Here is a 16,215-nt window from a genome sequence, read left to right on the forward strand (position 1 = left end):
ATCTTCTGACGCTATCGCTGGGGACCTTAAACATCTTGTAGGGCGCAAGATCAAATGCCCGAATGGTTTTACTATGTACTTCGTTCCTGAATCGCTTGCTACTCTCCCTATCAGTCCTAATCTGGATCTAAGCTTTCATAACCCACTGGTTCGTCAAATGTTTTTGCTTCACAACTCTCTTCGTGAAGCTTATCCCCCTAACTGCACTGTAGGGTACGACACCAGCGTCTACAGAATGGATTATTGATAGTGGGTGTACAAATCACATGACTGGAAAAAGAAGCCTTCTGATGGACTCAACCTTATGTCCATCCGACAAGAGCCACATCACATTTGCTGACACTAGTAAAAGTAAGGTATTGGGTCTAGGTAGAGTTGCAATCTCAAAGGATCAACACATGGATAAAGTCATGCTTGTTGAATCCCTTGGCTTCAACTTAATGTCTGTCTCAATGCTATGCGATTTGAACATGATCGTAATATTTGGAAAATATCGTTGCCTTGTTCTAATGGAATCTGACAAGTCTCTAGTGTTTGAAGGGTATCGGAAAGATGATCTGTACGTGGTAGATTTCTCAGCAGGACCACAGCTTGCCGTATGTCTTCTAGCAAAAGCTTCAGAATGCTGGCTCTGGCATCGGGGGCTTGGGCATGCTGGCATGAGGAACCTCCACACCCTTGCAAAGAATAAGCATTTCATAGGCATCGAGGGCGTCAAGTTCAAGAAAGATCACTTATGCGGTGCCTGTGAAGCAGGAAAGATGACGAGGGCCAAACATCCCTCGAAGACAATCGTGACTACTACTCGACCCTTCGAACTGCTTCACATGGATCTTTTCGGTCCCACTCATTACTCAACTCTTACTACTACTGCTTGTCTCTATGGCTTTGTCATATTTGATGATTATTCTAAATACACTTGGGTGCATATAATCCTTTACAAGACTGAAGTGCAGGATGTCTTCAGACGCTTCGCCAATCGAGCAATGAACAACTATGGCGCCAAGATAAAGCACATCAGAAGTGACAATGGCACTGAATTCAAGAACACTGGCCTTGATACATATCTTGATACCTTGGGCATCACACATGAATTCTCAGCCCCATACACGCCACATCAGAATGGCATCGTCGAACGCAAGAACAGAACACTCATTGAGATGGCCAGAACAATGCTAGATGAATAAAAGACTCCAAGAAAATTCTGGCCTGAAGCCATTGATACTGCATGCCATACAATCAATCGTGTTTATCTTCACAAGCTTTTGAACAAGAAATCGTATGAGCTCCTCACTGGCAAGAAGCCAAATGTCAGTTACTTCAGAGTATTTGGCGCAAGGTGCTGGATCAAGGACCCACATCACACTTCAAAGTTTGCCCCAAAAGCACATGAGGGTTTTATGCTTGGATATGGAAAGGATTCGCACTCCTACAGAGTCTTCAACCTCTTTCATTATAAAGTGGTTGAAACCGTGGATGTGCGGTTCGATGAGACTAACGGTTCACAAAGAGAGCACCTACCAAATGTGCTAGATGAAGTTCCATCCAGTGAATCAATCAAACTAATGGGAACTGGAGAAAGCATACCTTCTGAAGCTCATCCTGAAGAGGAACTCATCATCTCCACACCAGATCAACCTGAAGACAATGCTCAACCTGAAGACAATCCCTCCAACAACGACAATGATCAGCAAGAGCAAAATCTTCGCCCTGTACATCCTCGTGTTGCCAATGAAGTGCAGATTGAGAGAATAATTGACAGCATCAATGCACCTGGTCCGCTCACTCGATCAAGGGCAACCCAGCTGGCAAATTTCTGTGGGCACTTCGCATTCGTCTCAATAACAGAACCCAAGAAAGTGGAAGAAGCCTTCATGAAACCTGAATGGATTCAAGCTATGCAAGAAGAGCTTCAACAGTTTGAGCTGAATAATGTATGGGAACTGGTTAAGCGTCCTGATCCTCGGAAGCACAACATAATAGGCACAAAATGGATATACCGCAACAAGCAAGATGAGCATGGTCAAGTTGTCAGAAACAAAGCTCGTCTCGTTGCTCAAGGATATACTCAAGTGGAAGGCATTGACTTTGATGAAACATTTGCTCTTGTGGCTAGACTTGAAGCCATATGCATACTGCTGGCCTATGCAAATCATCACAACATACTTCTTTATCAAATGGATGTGAAGAGCGCCTTTCTCAATGGCAAGATTGAAGAAGAAGTGTATGTTGCACAACCACCTGGCTTTGAAGACCCAAAACATCCTGATATGGTATACAAGCTCAACAAGGCACTGTATGGCCTCAAACAAGCCCCTCGGGCCTGGTATGACACACTCAAAAACTTTTTGAAGAGCAAAGGCTTCATACCTGGTTCCCTCGACCCCACTCTCTTCACGAAGACATATGATGGTGAACTGTTTGTGTGTCAAATATATGTGGATGACATTATCTTCGGCTGCACCAATCAAAAGTACAGTGAAGAGTTTGGATATATGATGCAAGAGCAATATCAGATGTCCATGATGGGAGAGCTGAAGTTCTTCCTCGGTCTTCAAATACGACAGCAACGCAATGGCATCTTCATATCTCAAGAGAAGTATCTCAAAGATTGCCTTAAGAAGTTCGGTATGCAAGACTGCAAAGGGTTCACGACACCAATGCCAGCCAAGCATCATCTGGGTCCTGACGACAATGGTAAAGAGTTCGATCAAAAGGTATACCGCTCCATGATTGGTTCTTTGCTTTATCTATGTGCATCTAGGCCAGATATTATGCTTAGTGTTTGCATGTGTGCTCGATTTCAAGCGGCACCAAAGGAGTCGCATCACTTAGCTGTGAAGCGAATTCTTCGATATTTGGCTCACACCCCAACTCCAGGATTATGGTATCCAAAGGGCTCAGAGTTTGATCTGGTTGGATTCTCGGATGCTGATTATGCTGGTGACAAGGTGGATCGCAAGTCTACATCAGGCACATGTCATTTTCTGGGACGATCACTTGTATGTTGGTCTTCAAAGAAGCAGAACTGTGTATCTCTCTCCACTGCTGAATCTGAATACATTGCTGCTGGATCTTGCTGCGCTCAGCTTCTGTGGATGAAGCAAAACCTCAAGGACTATGGCATTCATTTGAAGAAAGTGCCACTCTACTGCGACAACGAAAGCGCCATCAAGATTGCCAACAACCCTGTTCAGCACTCAAAGAAAAAGCACATTGAAATTCGTCATCACTTTCTCAGAGATCATGTTGTGAAGGAAGATATTGATATCATACATGTCAACACTGAAGAGCAATTGGTAGATATCTTCACCAAGCCCTTGGATGAGAAGAGATTTTGCAAGTTACGGTGTGAGCTAAATATCCTGGAATCCTCAAATGTCCTGTGATCAGGCACACATCCTAACCCTTATGCATATTGATGACTTAGATGTGCAACACACGAAGTAAAGTATATCTTCAATCAATGAAGACATACATTCTAAGTGTGAATACATTAATGTGGAATTTGACTTCGGAGTGCCACGATAATTGTGCGCCGTGTCTGGGTCTAATACTTCCTATACGGTGGGTAACGCCACCACCAAATGTTCTATTTGAAGTGTTTCACTCATGGCGTTACCTTGCTATGTCTTCACATTTGGTTTGGTTTCAATCTCAACATGTTTTCATGATTATCTTCACTATGTTGATTATATATATATACTAGTGTTCTGTCCTCTACAGCATTCACTTATAGCTATGTCTTCTTGTTGAATCTTTTGATCTAAGTGAATGTGATCGGACCCTAACCTCTCCGTGCTTTCTATCTCAAACTCTATCTCTCCAAATCATATGCATTCTATTGAAACTGTCGAATGTCTTCTCTGTGTCCTTGTCAGCAGAAGATATAGAGACAAACATTAAGTCCGTTTTCAATGCTCATTCCTCCACATGAAACCCGGAGAAGTAGGAACGACCACCCGACAATCCAGGCGTGCGTGGGACATGGAACAAACCCCAATATACTGCATGATGGCCACGTGTTCCTCAGATGTGAATCGCTAGGGGCACCTATCGTCCTCTCCGCCGTCGCCGTAGGTGTCCTCCGTCGCCAGGTTAGGGAACGGAAGATCGAACTGCTCGGCCTCCTCTTCCACTCCGTCTAGCAGTTCCTAGTGTGGTAAATAAAACTTCTTTTTACGGCCCCCTTTGATCCTATGGCTTTGTCACTTTCTACCACAAGAAGTTTCTATTCACACAAGTTGGATCTCTTTCATACTGCATCTCATAACATGCCTAGTATATTCACTTATGCTTCACAAGTAGTTAGATTCCTCACTTGTACTGATCTCTGGATTCGTACAAATCTAGAACCAACTCCTTATCTATGAGTGAATGTCTTTGCACGATGAGGTCAATGTCTTCTAAACTGATTTATCTTCAAAATCTTCTGAGAATGCATATGACCTCTTCCCCTTCCCTCGCACCTTAATGCTGTCACAGGTACATGTCCGTGGGAGAATCCCTTGGTTCTCATAGTCTGCATTCATTTGCAGAATTCTTACAGCATCATATAAATTCTTCCGAAGCCAGTTCCTGTTTGTCCAGCAAGCAAAAACCTTTGAAGCCTTTGAACGTTTTGAAGCCTTTCAGTTTGAAGTTCATGGCTGCAGAGAAATCAGTAAGGAAGGGTGGCAGACAGTGTCGTGGGGGAACATCAAGAGATTTGCCTGATGACCTCTCAGAGCTTTACAAGACAGATCCTGAAGAGGATTACAATCAACGCAAGACCCGAATCCGATGGATTCGAAGATATTGGGCAGGACAATGGTTCAAATACCGGTTTGTGACCCAAGAATATGCTGAGAAAAATGCCATCAAGAGACCGTGGGGAGACATCCTATACAAGAATCTTCAACCCAGGTCCAGAGAAGAAGCCATTGAACAAGGCTTCTATCCCTGCATGGTCCGTGGGCCACAGCCTGCAGATGCACACCCATCGTCACTACTATGGTGTCGTGACGACAATCTGTTCAAGCGCAACTTCCAGTTTGCCAAGAACTCAGCGAAGCAGAACAAGAAGTCTTTGGGATTAGACTTCAACCCTGGTCCTTCTGCTCCAAGGGCTGACGGCACACGCGATGCATAACCCAATGTCGTCGGTCCTTTCTACAACCTTGCAGGTCTCATCACCCATATCTTGGTTCAAGGGACAGCCGTGAATGAGCCTGCAGCTGACGCTGAATCAGATGAAGCGCCTGCAGCACCGACGCCAAAGAAGTTGAAGAAGCCCAAAGCTTCAAAGCCTGCCCCTTCACCAAAAATCTCAAGGGCGAAGCCACCGGCAACTGCACCTCCTGAAGACAGTGTGCAGTCTAAAGACTTGTCATGCGTCTCCAAGCCCCAGAAGGTCAAGATGCCTCTGACACACACCGGCCAAGAGCTAACTGCTGCCGCCATTCTGCGCAATGAAGCCATTGATCTATCAAGTGATGAAGATCTTGCAGATGACGCTCTTGAGCAACTCATCAAGAGCAAAGAAGAAGCAGAAATCTTCAATAATCTGCCGCTCTTTGATGTATCAATCATCCACAACTTCATTGATGAGTGGTTTGACACGCCAAACATCAGCTTCGAAGATCTCCAACTACCCATTGGCCTCAGTGTCGCCTTCCATGGCGCCATTGCTTCAGAGTTAGCCATCGCCAAGCGCATTGTTGAACTGAAGCAGAAGATTGACTATGAGAAAGCTCAGTTCAAGAAGCATATGGCCAAGCTCAGCGTGCAAGATGTGAAGAACTTCAAGATTATGCTGCACGAGCTCAAAGAAGCCTTTCTAAAGAAACGTGCAGAAGCTCAGGGTTCACGTGAGCGCATGAAAGTCCTGGCTGATAGGTGTGTGCAAGCCTACAATGAGGCTGAGAAGCGCAAGGCCCTTGGGCGTCCTAGCATCGACCCCAGGATGGCTGCCAAGAAGAAGAAGAAGCCCGCTATGGCTGAACCTGAAGCACCAAGGCAGGAAGCAGATCCCATAGTCTTCCCAACTAGCATGACTGGCCCGAAGCCAAAGGCCAGGTCAACCGCTTCAGAACTGAAGAAGACCAGGACTGCTGAGGCTGAAGCAAGGAAGAGAAAACATCCTGAAGCCTCTACTACTGCCCCCGCCAAGAAGAAAAGAAAGATCAAGAAGGAACGGGCTGCTCCCACAGAGCCCTTGATTGTTGAACCCATTTTCATGGTTCACCCCGATGCTAATCCAGAAGAACGTTAACCGACTGTCCATGAGCCTGCTTTCACAGAGGCTCATGAAACTGAAGACATTGGTCACCATGACTGTGTTGAAGATGATGCAGCCCTTCCTCAGCTAGAGCACCAACAGGTATCATCGCCTGTGCTAACGCACAGCGAACTCATCAGCATTGGTCGTCCATTGACGCCAATTGCACAGGATGCTTCATGGGTGGATCGCCCACAAGAGGAAGAAGACTTTGAGGCCCAGCCAACACCACAGGGGTCGCCCGCATTGCGCAGGCTTCACAAAGGTCCAAGGCCTCCAGTCTCTGCATCTGAAGATAAAACTACTGAAGACAATCCGGCTGCATCAGCCGCTGAAGAAGAAGAAGTCCCACAAGCTGCTACTCCCTTGACCCACCAAGAAGCGGTTCTCGAGGAGAACGTGATCGTGACCGACCCTCCAGCTCGTCAAGTAGAGGTTGAAAATCTTGAGGCTGCCACCACCAACCCCACTGAAGCCACTGACGTTGTCATGGCTGAAGCTAATGTGGAGCCCTCACCCCCAACAGCACCAGAAGTCAACGAAGCCACTGATCCCGCTGCTTCTGTTCCTGCATCTGCTGCCGGTCCCCAATTCGACTATCATGTTGAGCACAGGCTCTCAGGTCCAGAAGCCAATCCCAAGATTGCCCAGGTTCCCAGGTCCTGCATCAGCACCTGGCTCCTTCAATATCAATGGCTTCAGAGTAGACAACACATTCTTTAATAGCTCCAGGAACACCTACTCTAGGGAACGAATATCATCTGATCCGTTCTGGAGCTATCAGCGTGCCCCCTACCTCGTGGGCCCCCTAGAGCTCCTCCGACCTCAACCCCAACTCTATATATTTGGTTTCGGAGAGAAAAAAATCAAGGAGAAGAAATCATCGTATTTTACGATACGGAGCCGCCGCCAAGCCCTAAAACCTCTCGGGAGGGCTGATCTGGAGTCTGTTCGGGGCTCCGGAGAGGGGAATCCATCGCCATTGTCATCATCAACCATCCTCCATCACCAATTTCATGATGCTCACCGCCATGCGTGAGTATTCCATCGTAGGCTTGCTGGACGGTGATGGGTTGGATGGGATCTATCATGTAATCGAGTTAATTTTGTTAGGGTTTGATCCCTAGTATCCACTATGTTCTGAGATTGATGTTGCTATGACTTTGCTATGCTTAATGCTTGTCACTAGGGCCCGAGTGCCATGATTTCAGATCTGAACCTATTATGTTTTCATCAATATATGAGAGTTCTTGATCCTATCTTGCAAGTCTATAGTCACCTATTATATGTTATGATCCGTTAACCCCGAAGTGACAATAATCGGGATACTTACCGGTGATGACCGTAGTTTGAGGAGTTCATGTATTCACTATGTGTTAATGCTTTGTTCCGGTACTCTATTAAAAGGAGGCCTTAATCTCCTTTAGTTTCCGTAAGGACCCCGCTGCCACGGGAGGGTAGGACAAAAGATGTCATGCAAGTTCTTTTCCATAAGCACGTATGACTATATTCGGAATACATACCTACATTACATTGATGAACTGGAGCTAGTTCTATGTCACCCTAGTTTATGACTATTACATGATGAACCGCATCCGGCATAATTCTCCATCACTGATCCATTGCCTACGAGCTTTCCCTATATTGTTCTTCGCTTATTTACTTTTCCGTTGCAATTGCTATCATCAATACAAAATACCAAAAACATTACTTTTGCTATCATTACATTTTGCTACCGTTACCACTATTATCATATTACTTTGCTACCAAATACTTTGATGCAGATATTAAGTTTCCAGGTGTGGTTGAATTGACAACTCAGCTGCTAATACTTGAGAATATTCTTTGGCTCCGCTTGTGTCGAATCAATAAATTTGGGTTGAATACTCTACCCTCGAAAACTGTTGCGATCCCCTATACTTGTGGGTTATCAAGACTATTTTCTGGCGGCGTTGCCGGGGAGCACAACTCTATTCTTTGAGTCACTTGGGATTTGTATCTGCTTATCATTATGAAGAACTTGAGAGATCCAAAAACCAAGATTTATTCCTCAACTATGAGGGGAGGTAAGGAACTGCCATCTAGCTCTGCACTTGATTCACCTTCTGTTTTGAGTAAGCTTGCGACACCTAAACCTGCTTCTGCTATGCATGATACTTATGATGAAACTACTTCTATGCTTGATACTACTGTGCCACTTGGTGAATTTCTTGATGAACAGCTTGCTAGGGCTAGAGAGAATGAAAATATTGAATCTGATAATACTAATGAAAGTGATGATGAAGACTCACCTGTTATTCCTAAGGGTTATGTTTTTGATGAAGAAGCTTCTTTAGCTATTTTAGCTTGCAAAGACAGATACGAACTCAAGAGGTTATTAGCTAAATGGAATAAGAAATCTCTAAATGCTAGAATGAAACCTGACCCTACTTTTGCTACTTCACCTATCTGTGTTACCGATAAGGATTATGAATTCTCTGTTGATCTTGTTATAATTACTTTGGTTGAATCTGATCCTTTTCATGGCTATGAATCTGAAACTGTTGTGGCACATCTTACTAAATTAAATGATATAGCTAGCCTGTTCACTAATGATGAGAAAACTCGCTACTTTTATATCCTTAAAATATTTCCGTTCTCATTAAAGGGTGATGCTAAGATATGGTTTAATTCTCTTGATCCTGGTTGTGTGCGTAGTCCCCAGGATATGATCTATTACTTCCCTGCTAAATATTTCCCTGCTCATAAGAAACAAGCTGCTTTAAGGGATATATATATATATATATATATAATTTTGTGCAAATTGAAGAAGAGAGTCTCCCACAAGCTTGGGGGAGGCTTCTCAAATTACTTAATGCTTTGCCTGATCATCCTCTTAAGAGAAATAAAATACTTGATATCTTTTATAATGGACTAACCGATGCTTCCAGAGATTACCTGGATAGTTTTGCTGGTTCTGTTTTCAGGGAAAGAACACCGAATGAAGCTGGAATTCTATTGAATAATATGTTGGCAAATGAACATAATCGGACACCTCCTGAGCCAGCTCCTGAGCCTATTCCTAAACCAACTCCGAAGAAGAGGGGTATTCTATTTCTCAGTCCTGAAGATATGCAAGAGGCAAAGAAATCTATGAAAGAAAAAGGTATTAAAGCCGAAGATGTTAAGAATTTACCTCCTATTGAAGAAATACACGGTCTTAATTTACCGCCTGTTGAAGAAACATATGATCTTAATCCATTACCTATTGAAGAAACTCATGGTCTTGATAACCCGACACAGGTAGTAAAGGTAAATTCTCTCTATAGATATGATAAAGCTAAAATCTCATTTACTAAATTTGCTAGCCCATGCTTAGATGAGTTTGATAAATTTATGGCTAAGCAAGAAGAGTCAATGCTTATTTTGGTAGACAGTTGAAATACAATTCAAATATGCTTGAACACTTGGGTGATTATATGGCTAATGTTAAAGGTGAACTTAAACTTATTAGTAAACATGCTTCTATGGTTACCACTCAAGTAGAACAAGTACTTAAAGCTCAAAATGATTTGCTCAATGAATTGAATAGTAAGAATAATGATAACGCTGTTAGAGTTATGACTAGAGGTGGTAGAGTGACTCAGGAACCTTTGTATCCTGAAGGCCACCCTAAGAGAATTCAGCAAGATTCTCAGAGAAATAATGTAGATCCACCTAGTCCTTCTAATAGGAAGAAAAAGAAAAATGATAGGACTTTGTATGCTTCTAGTGAACCTATTACTGAAACACCTGAGAATCCAAATGATATTTCTATTTCTGATGCTGAAACACAATCTGGTAATGAACCTAAAACTAGTGATAATGTTAATTAAAATATTCATGATGATGCTCAACCTAATAATGATAATGATATAGAAATTGAACCTGCTGTTGATCTTGATAACGCACAATCAAAGAATCAACATTATGATAAGAAAGACTTTGTTGCTAGGAAACACGGAAAGGAAAGAGAACCATGGGTTCAGAAACCCATGCCTTTTCCTCCCAAACCATCCAAGAAAAAGAATGATGAGGATTTTGAGCGCTTTGCTGAAATGATTAGACCTATCTTTTTGCGTATGCGATTAACTAATATGCTTAAAATGAATCCTTATGCTAAGTACATGAAAGAAATTGTTACTAATAAAAGAAAGATACCGGAAGCTGAAATTTCCACCATGCTTGCTAATTATGCTTTTAAGGGTGGAATACCAAAGAAACTTGGAGATCCAGGAGTACCCACTATACCATGCTCCATTAAAAGAAACTATGTTAAAACTGCTTTATGTGATCTTGGAGCCGGTGTTAGTGTTATGCCTCTCTCTTTATATTGTAGACTTGATTTGAATAAGTTGACACCTACTGAAATATCTTTGCAAATGGCTGATAAATCAACTGCTATACCGGTCGGTATTTGTGAGGATGTGCCTGTTGTAGTTACAAATGTTACTATTTTAACGGACTTTGTTATTCTTGATATTCCCGAGGACGATAGTATGTCTATTATTCTTGGAAGACCCTTTTTGAATACTGCAGGGGCTGTTATTGATTGCACTAAAGGCAATGTCACTTTTCATGTTAATGGTAATGAGCATACGATACACTTTTCTAGGAAACAACCTCAAGTTCGTAGTATCAGCTCTATTGGAAAAATTCCATCGATTATATTTGGAGGTTTTGAATTTCCTCTTCCTACTGTCAAGAAGAAATATGATATTCTTGTTATTGGGGATGTGCATATCCCCGTTGAGGTAACATAGTGTTATTCGAAATTTCTCCGGTTCCATATTATTCGGAATGAGTTCATTAACAAGACTTGATCAACCTTGTTAGTGGATTCCTTTTGATGAGCATGAGATGGATGAAACTAGAAGGCACAACCTTCTGTACCTTTCTTTTACTTTCTGTTATTTATATTAAATAAAATAAAAATAGTATTTTTCTGTTTGTTATCTGAATTATCCGTGCAATATAAAAATACCCCGAAAATAAAAGTTCTCCACATGCCTTGAAATTTAAATATATTTTTTTCTAGAATATTTGAGAATATTTGGCATTGAGAACACAGCAGGAGGAGCTGGCACCTGGCCACGAGGGTCAGGGCGCGCCCTACCCCCTGGGCGCGCCCCCTGCCTCGTGGGCCCACGGTGGCCCTCCTCCACTTATTCTTTCACCCACACACTCCTTCTTCCTCCCACAAACACGAATAACCAGCTCAAACCCGAGTCCAAGCTCATTTTGCTGCCATTTTCGATCTCCTTGCTCAAAGCACCTCTCACAAAACTGCTTGGGGAGATTGTTCCTTGGTATGTGACTCCTCCATAGGTCCAATTAGTTTTTGTTCTAGTGCTTTATTCATTGCAAATTTGTGCTGCCTAGGTGACCATGTTCTTGAGCTTGCAGGTCAAATCTATATGGTTCCAAGTAGTTTTGATGCATGATATAGGCTCTAGGCACTTGTAGGAGTACTTGCTATCAATATTATTGAGTTTGGCTTACTTTTATTTTGAAGTTACTAAAACTTTCAGAATTTTTCAGAAAATAATGAAGAGACTTTTGAGGGGCTCATCGAGCCGAAGCTCAAAGGAAAAGGCACAGAAGCCCAAGTATAATTTGCCTCGCACCGCGGAGGTTCGGTCGTGTGAATGGCCTTCCGATGAATTTTTGAGAGCAGCGGGGATTTATGATGATTTTTATGAATTGGCTGAGAATGCAGGCCTCACCGCTTTCCTCCACGACCAACGCGATCAGTATCTCTTACTCACAAATATCTTTGTGCAAAACTTTCATTTCCATTCTAGGAGCTCACCACCTACGGTGGAGTTTTATTTTTATGATGAGCATAAGGACATGTCACTTTATGATTTTTGTTGGTTTTGTTTGGTCCCTTTCGAGGGCACGACAGAGGAACCACATCGCAGCGATATGGATGGGTTTATTGACACCATCACTGTAGGGGAAACGAGGAAGGTTTCTGATGCATGAATCACTAGCATACATTTTCCTGTTTTATGCTACTTTGCAATATTTGCTAGTCATTGCTTAATAGGTCGTGGGAACTGTGGAAACCTTAGTGTTCCTGATATTATTATTTTGTTCCACGGTTTATTCTGTGATAACTCTGTTAGTATGGGCGGTATTATTGCTAAACGGTTAAGTCTGGACCGTACAAAGGGCCCAATCTTTGGAGGCATCTATGCTTCACGCCTAGCTGCACATTTTAACATACCTATTAGGCATTATGAGAAGGAAGAAAAATTGCTGCCTCGTGTTTATTTAGATTATAAGAGTATGGTGGCACATGATTTTATTATTAAGAATCGGGGAAGGGGAGCTTAAATACAAATTGTTCTTTGATAAACACCATCCTGAGACGATTACCCTGCCTGCTCCTTCCTTGTTTGATTTATCTGCAGGCCAGTACCTTGTTCCGTTAGAGGCTATTCATGCCTATTGGAACCCTACATCAACCACAGAGCCAGAGCCGGAACCACAAGTTGATCCTCCATGGAAGTCTAATTACCATTGGGATCTGGAGATGATTGCCAACCAGTGGCAGTCAGAGTCTTCTTCATCGCAGTATGACCCCAACTATTATTATGGATATCCGCCAGGCCAGCCGTGGCCATAGACCAACTTAGGCCAAAAGCCTAAGCTTGGGGGAGTGCATATTTCCCACCGACATTACATTTATGTTCACACACTCATTGGTAGATGTCGGTGCTCATACTTTTTCAGTGTATCATCCATGCTAGTTTATTTCCTTTTTGTGCTTTCTTCTTGTGTGTTTAATAAACCTTAAGAAAAAACAAAAAAAAATAGTTGTAGCTTTTAATTAGTTTACTTTCCATGCTTGTAGTAGTAATTAAAAAGAAAACCCTAAAAGATTTCATCTTCTTCTTTTGCTTGTTAGGAGCTTTCCCGTGTAAATAGTTTTTTTTCTTTTTTTTCTTTGGGGGTTGATAGGAGAAGACCATGATTAAATTGTTGAAGTGGCTCTTATATGCATTATTGTTTATCTGACAAAAGAGCCCATATTGCCTTGTCTTCTCCTGTTTATTGAATGCTTGCAGATTCCATCTTAGTCCAATGCACACGCACTATTATTATTATTATTATTATTATTATTATTATTCACATCGTTCGGTCGTGCAAGTGAAAGGAAATTGTGACGATATATGATGGACTGACTGAGATGAGAAAGGCTGGTATGAACTCGACCTCTTTTGTTTTTGTAAATATGATTAGTTCATCCTTCCTGATTCAGCCTATTATGAATAAACATGTTTGCAATGACAACTAGAGATCATAGTTTCTGGTGCCATGCTTGATTAGCTATGAGTTATAATGGTTTACCTTGCATGCCAACATGCTATTAAAATGGTTATGATGTAGTATGATAGGGTGGTATCCTCCTCTGAATGATTTAAGTGACTTGACTTGGCGCATTTTCACGCATGTAGTTGAAACAAAATCAACATAGCCTTCATGATATTTATGTTCATGGTGGATTATATCCTACTCATGCTTGCATTCAGTGTTGATTAATTTTAATGCATGTTCATGACTGTTGTCGCTCTCTAGCTGGTCACTTCCCGGTCTTTTGCTAGCCTTCACCTGTACTAAGTGGGAATACTGCTTGTGCATCCAACTCCATAAACCCCAAAGTTATTCCATATGAGTCCACCATACCTACCTATATACGGTATCTACCTGTCGTTCCAAGTAAATTTGTATGTGCCAAACTCTAAACCTTCAAATAAATATCCTGTTTTGTATGCTCGAATAGCTCATGTATCAACTAGGGATGTCCGTATCTTCCATGTTAGGCGGGTTATTCTCAAGAGGAGTGGACTCCGCTCCTCACTCACGAGAAAAATGGCTGGTCACCGGGATGCCCAGTCCCATGCTTTATGCAACCTAAATCAAAATAATTGCAAACAAAACTCCCCCCTGGGACTCTTGTTAGTTGGAGGCACTCGTTGTTTCGAGCAAGCCATGGATTGATGCTTGTTGGTGGAGGGGGAGTATAAACTTTACCATTCTGTTTGGGAACCGCCTATAATGTGTGTAGCATGGAAGATATTGCCATCTCTTGGTTGTTATGTTGACAATGAAAGTATACCAGTCAAAATATTATTCATCCCTATTTCAAAACCAAGCTCTGGCACCTCTACAAATCCCTGCTTCCCTCCGCGAAGGGCCTATCTATTTACTTTCATGTTGAGTCATCATCTTCTTATTAAAAAGCACCAGTTGGAGAGCACCGCTGTCATTTGAATTCATTACTGTTAATTTACATCGAGTATGACTTGACTGGATCTCTTTTACCATGAATTACAATGTCTAGTCAGTCCTTGATCTCTAAAGGTGCTCTGCATTTATGTTTTGCGGTCTCAGAAAGGGCTAGCGAGATACCATCTTGTTATATCATATTATGATTGTTTTGAGAAAGTATTGTCATCCGAGATTTATTATTATTGCTCGCTAGTATGCCATTGATATGAGTGAACTTGAGACCTAAGCATTATTGTGAATGTGGTTAGTCATAATCTTTGCTGAAAACTTGAATGTTGGCTTTACATATTTACAGCAAGAAGAGCAAACAGAGTTTGTAAAAGTTTTTCTTTATCACTTTCAATTTATCAACTGAATTGCTTGAGGACAAGCAAAGGTTTAAGCTTGGGGGAGTTGATACGTCTCCGTCATATCTACTTTTCCAAACACTTTTGCCCTTATTTTGGACTCTAACTTGCATGTTATGAATGGAACTAACCCGGACTGACGCTGTTTTCAGCAGAATTACCATGGTGTTATTTATGTGCAGAAACAAAAGTTCTCGGAATGACCTGAAACTTCACGGAACATCTATTCGGAAAATATAAAAAATCCTTGCAAAAGATGAAGACCAGGGGGGCCACCACCTGTCCACGAGGGTGGGGGGCGCGCCTACCCCTCTAGGGAGTGCCACCTACCTCGTGGCCCCCCTAGAGCTCCTCCGACCTCAACCCCAACTCTATATATTTGGTTTCAGAGAGAAAAAAATCATGGAGAAGAAATCATCGTATTTTACGATACGGAGCCGCTGCCAAGCCCTAAAACCTCTCGGGAGGGCTGATCTGGAGTCCGTTCGGGGCTCCGGAGAGGGGAATCCATCACCATTGTCATCATCAACCATCCTCCATCACCAATTTCATGATGCTCACCGCCATGCGTGAGTAATTCCATCGTAGGCTTGCTGGACGGTGATGGGTTGGATGGGATCTATCATGTAATCGAGTTAATTTTGTTAGGGTTTGATCCCTAGTATCCACTATGTTCTGAGATTGATGTTGCTATGACTTTGCTATGCTTAATGCTTGTCACTAGGGCCCGAGTGCCATGATTTCAGATCTGAACCTATTATGTTTTCATCAATATATGAGAGTTCTTGATCTTATCTTGCAAGTCTATAGTCACCTATTATGTGTTATGATCTGTTAACCCCGAAGTGACAATAATCGGGATACTTATCGGTGATGACCGTAGTTTGAGGAGTTCATGTATTCACTATGTGTTAATGCTTTGTTCCGGTACTCTATTAAAATGAGGCCTTAATATCCCTTAGTTTCCGTAAGGAGCCCGCTGCCAAGGGAGGGTAGGACAAAAGATGTCATGCAAGTTCTTTCCCATAAGCACGTATGACTATATTCGGAATACATGCCTACATTACATTGATGAACTGGAGCTAGTTCTGTGTCACCCTAGTTTATGATTGTTACATGATGAACCGCATCCGGCATAATTCTCCATCACTGATCCATTGCCTACGAGCTTTCCATATATTGTTCTTCGCTTATTTACTTTTCCGTTGCTATTGCTATCATCACTACAAAATACCAAAAACATTCCTTTTGCTATCATTACCTTTTGCTACCATTACCACTACTATCATA

Source organism: Triticum urartu, chromosome 5A (genome assembly GCF_056163025.1).
Source record: "Triticum urartu cultivar PI428250 chromosome 5A, HENAU_Tu73, whole genome shotgun sequence".
In the NCBI taxonomy this organism is placed as follows: Eukaryota; Viridiplantae; Streptophyta; class Magnoliopsida; order Poales; family Poaceae; genus Triticum; species Triticum urartu.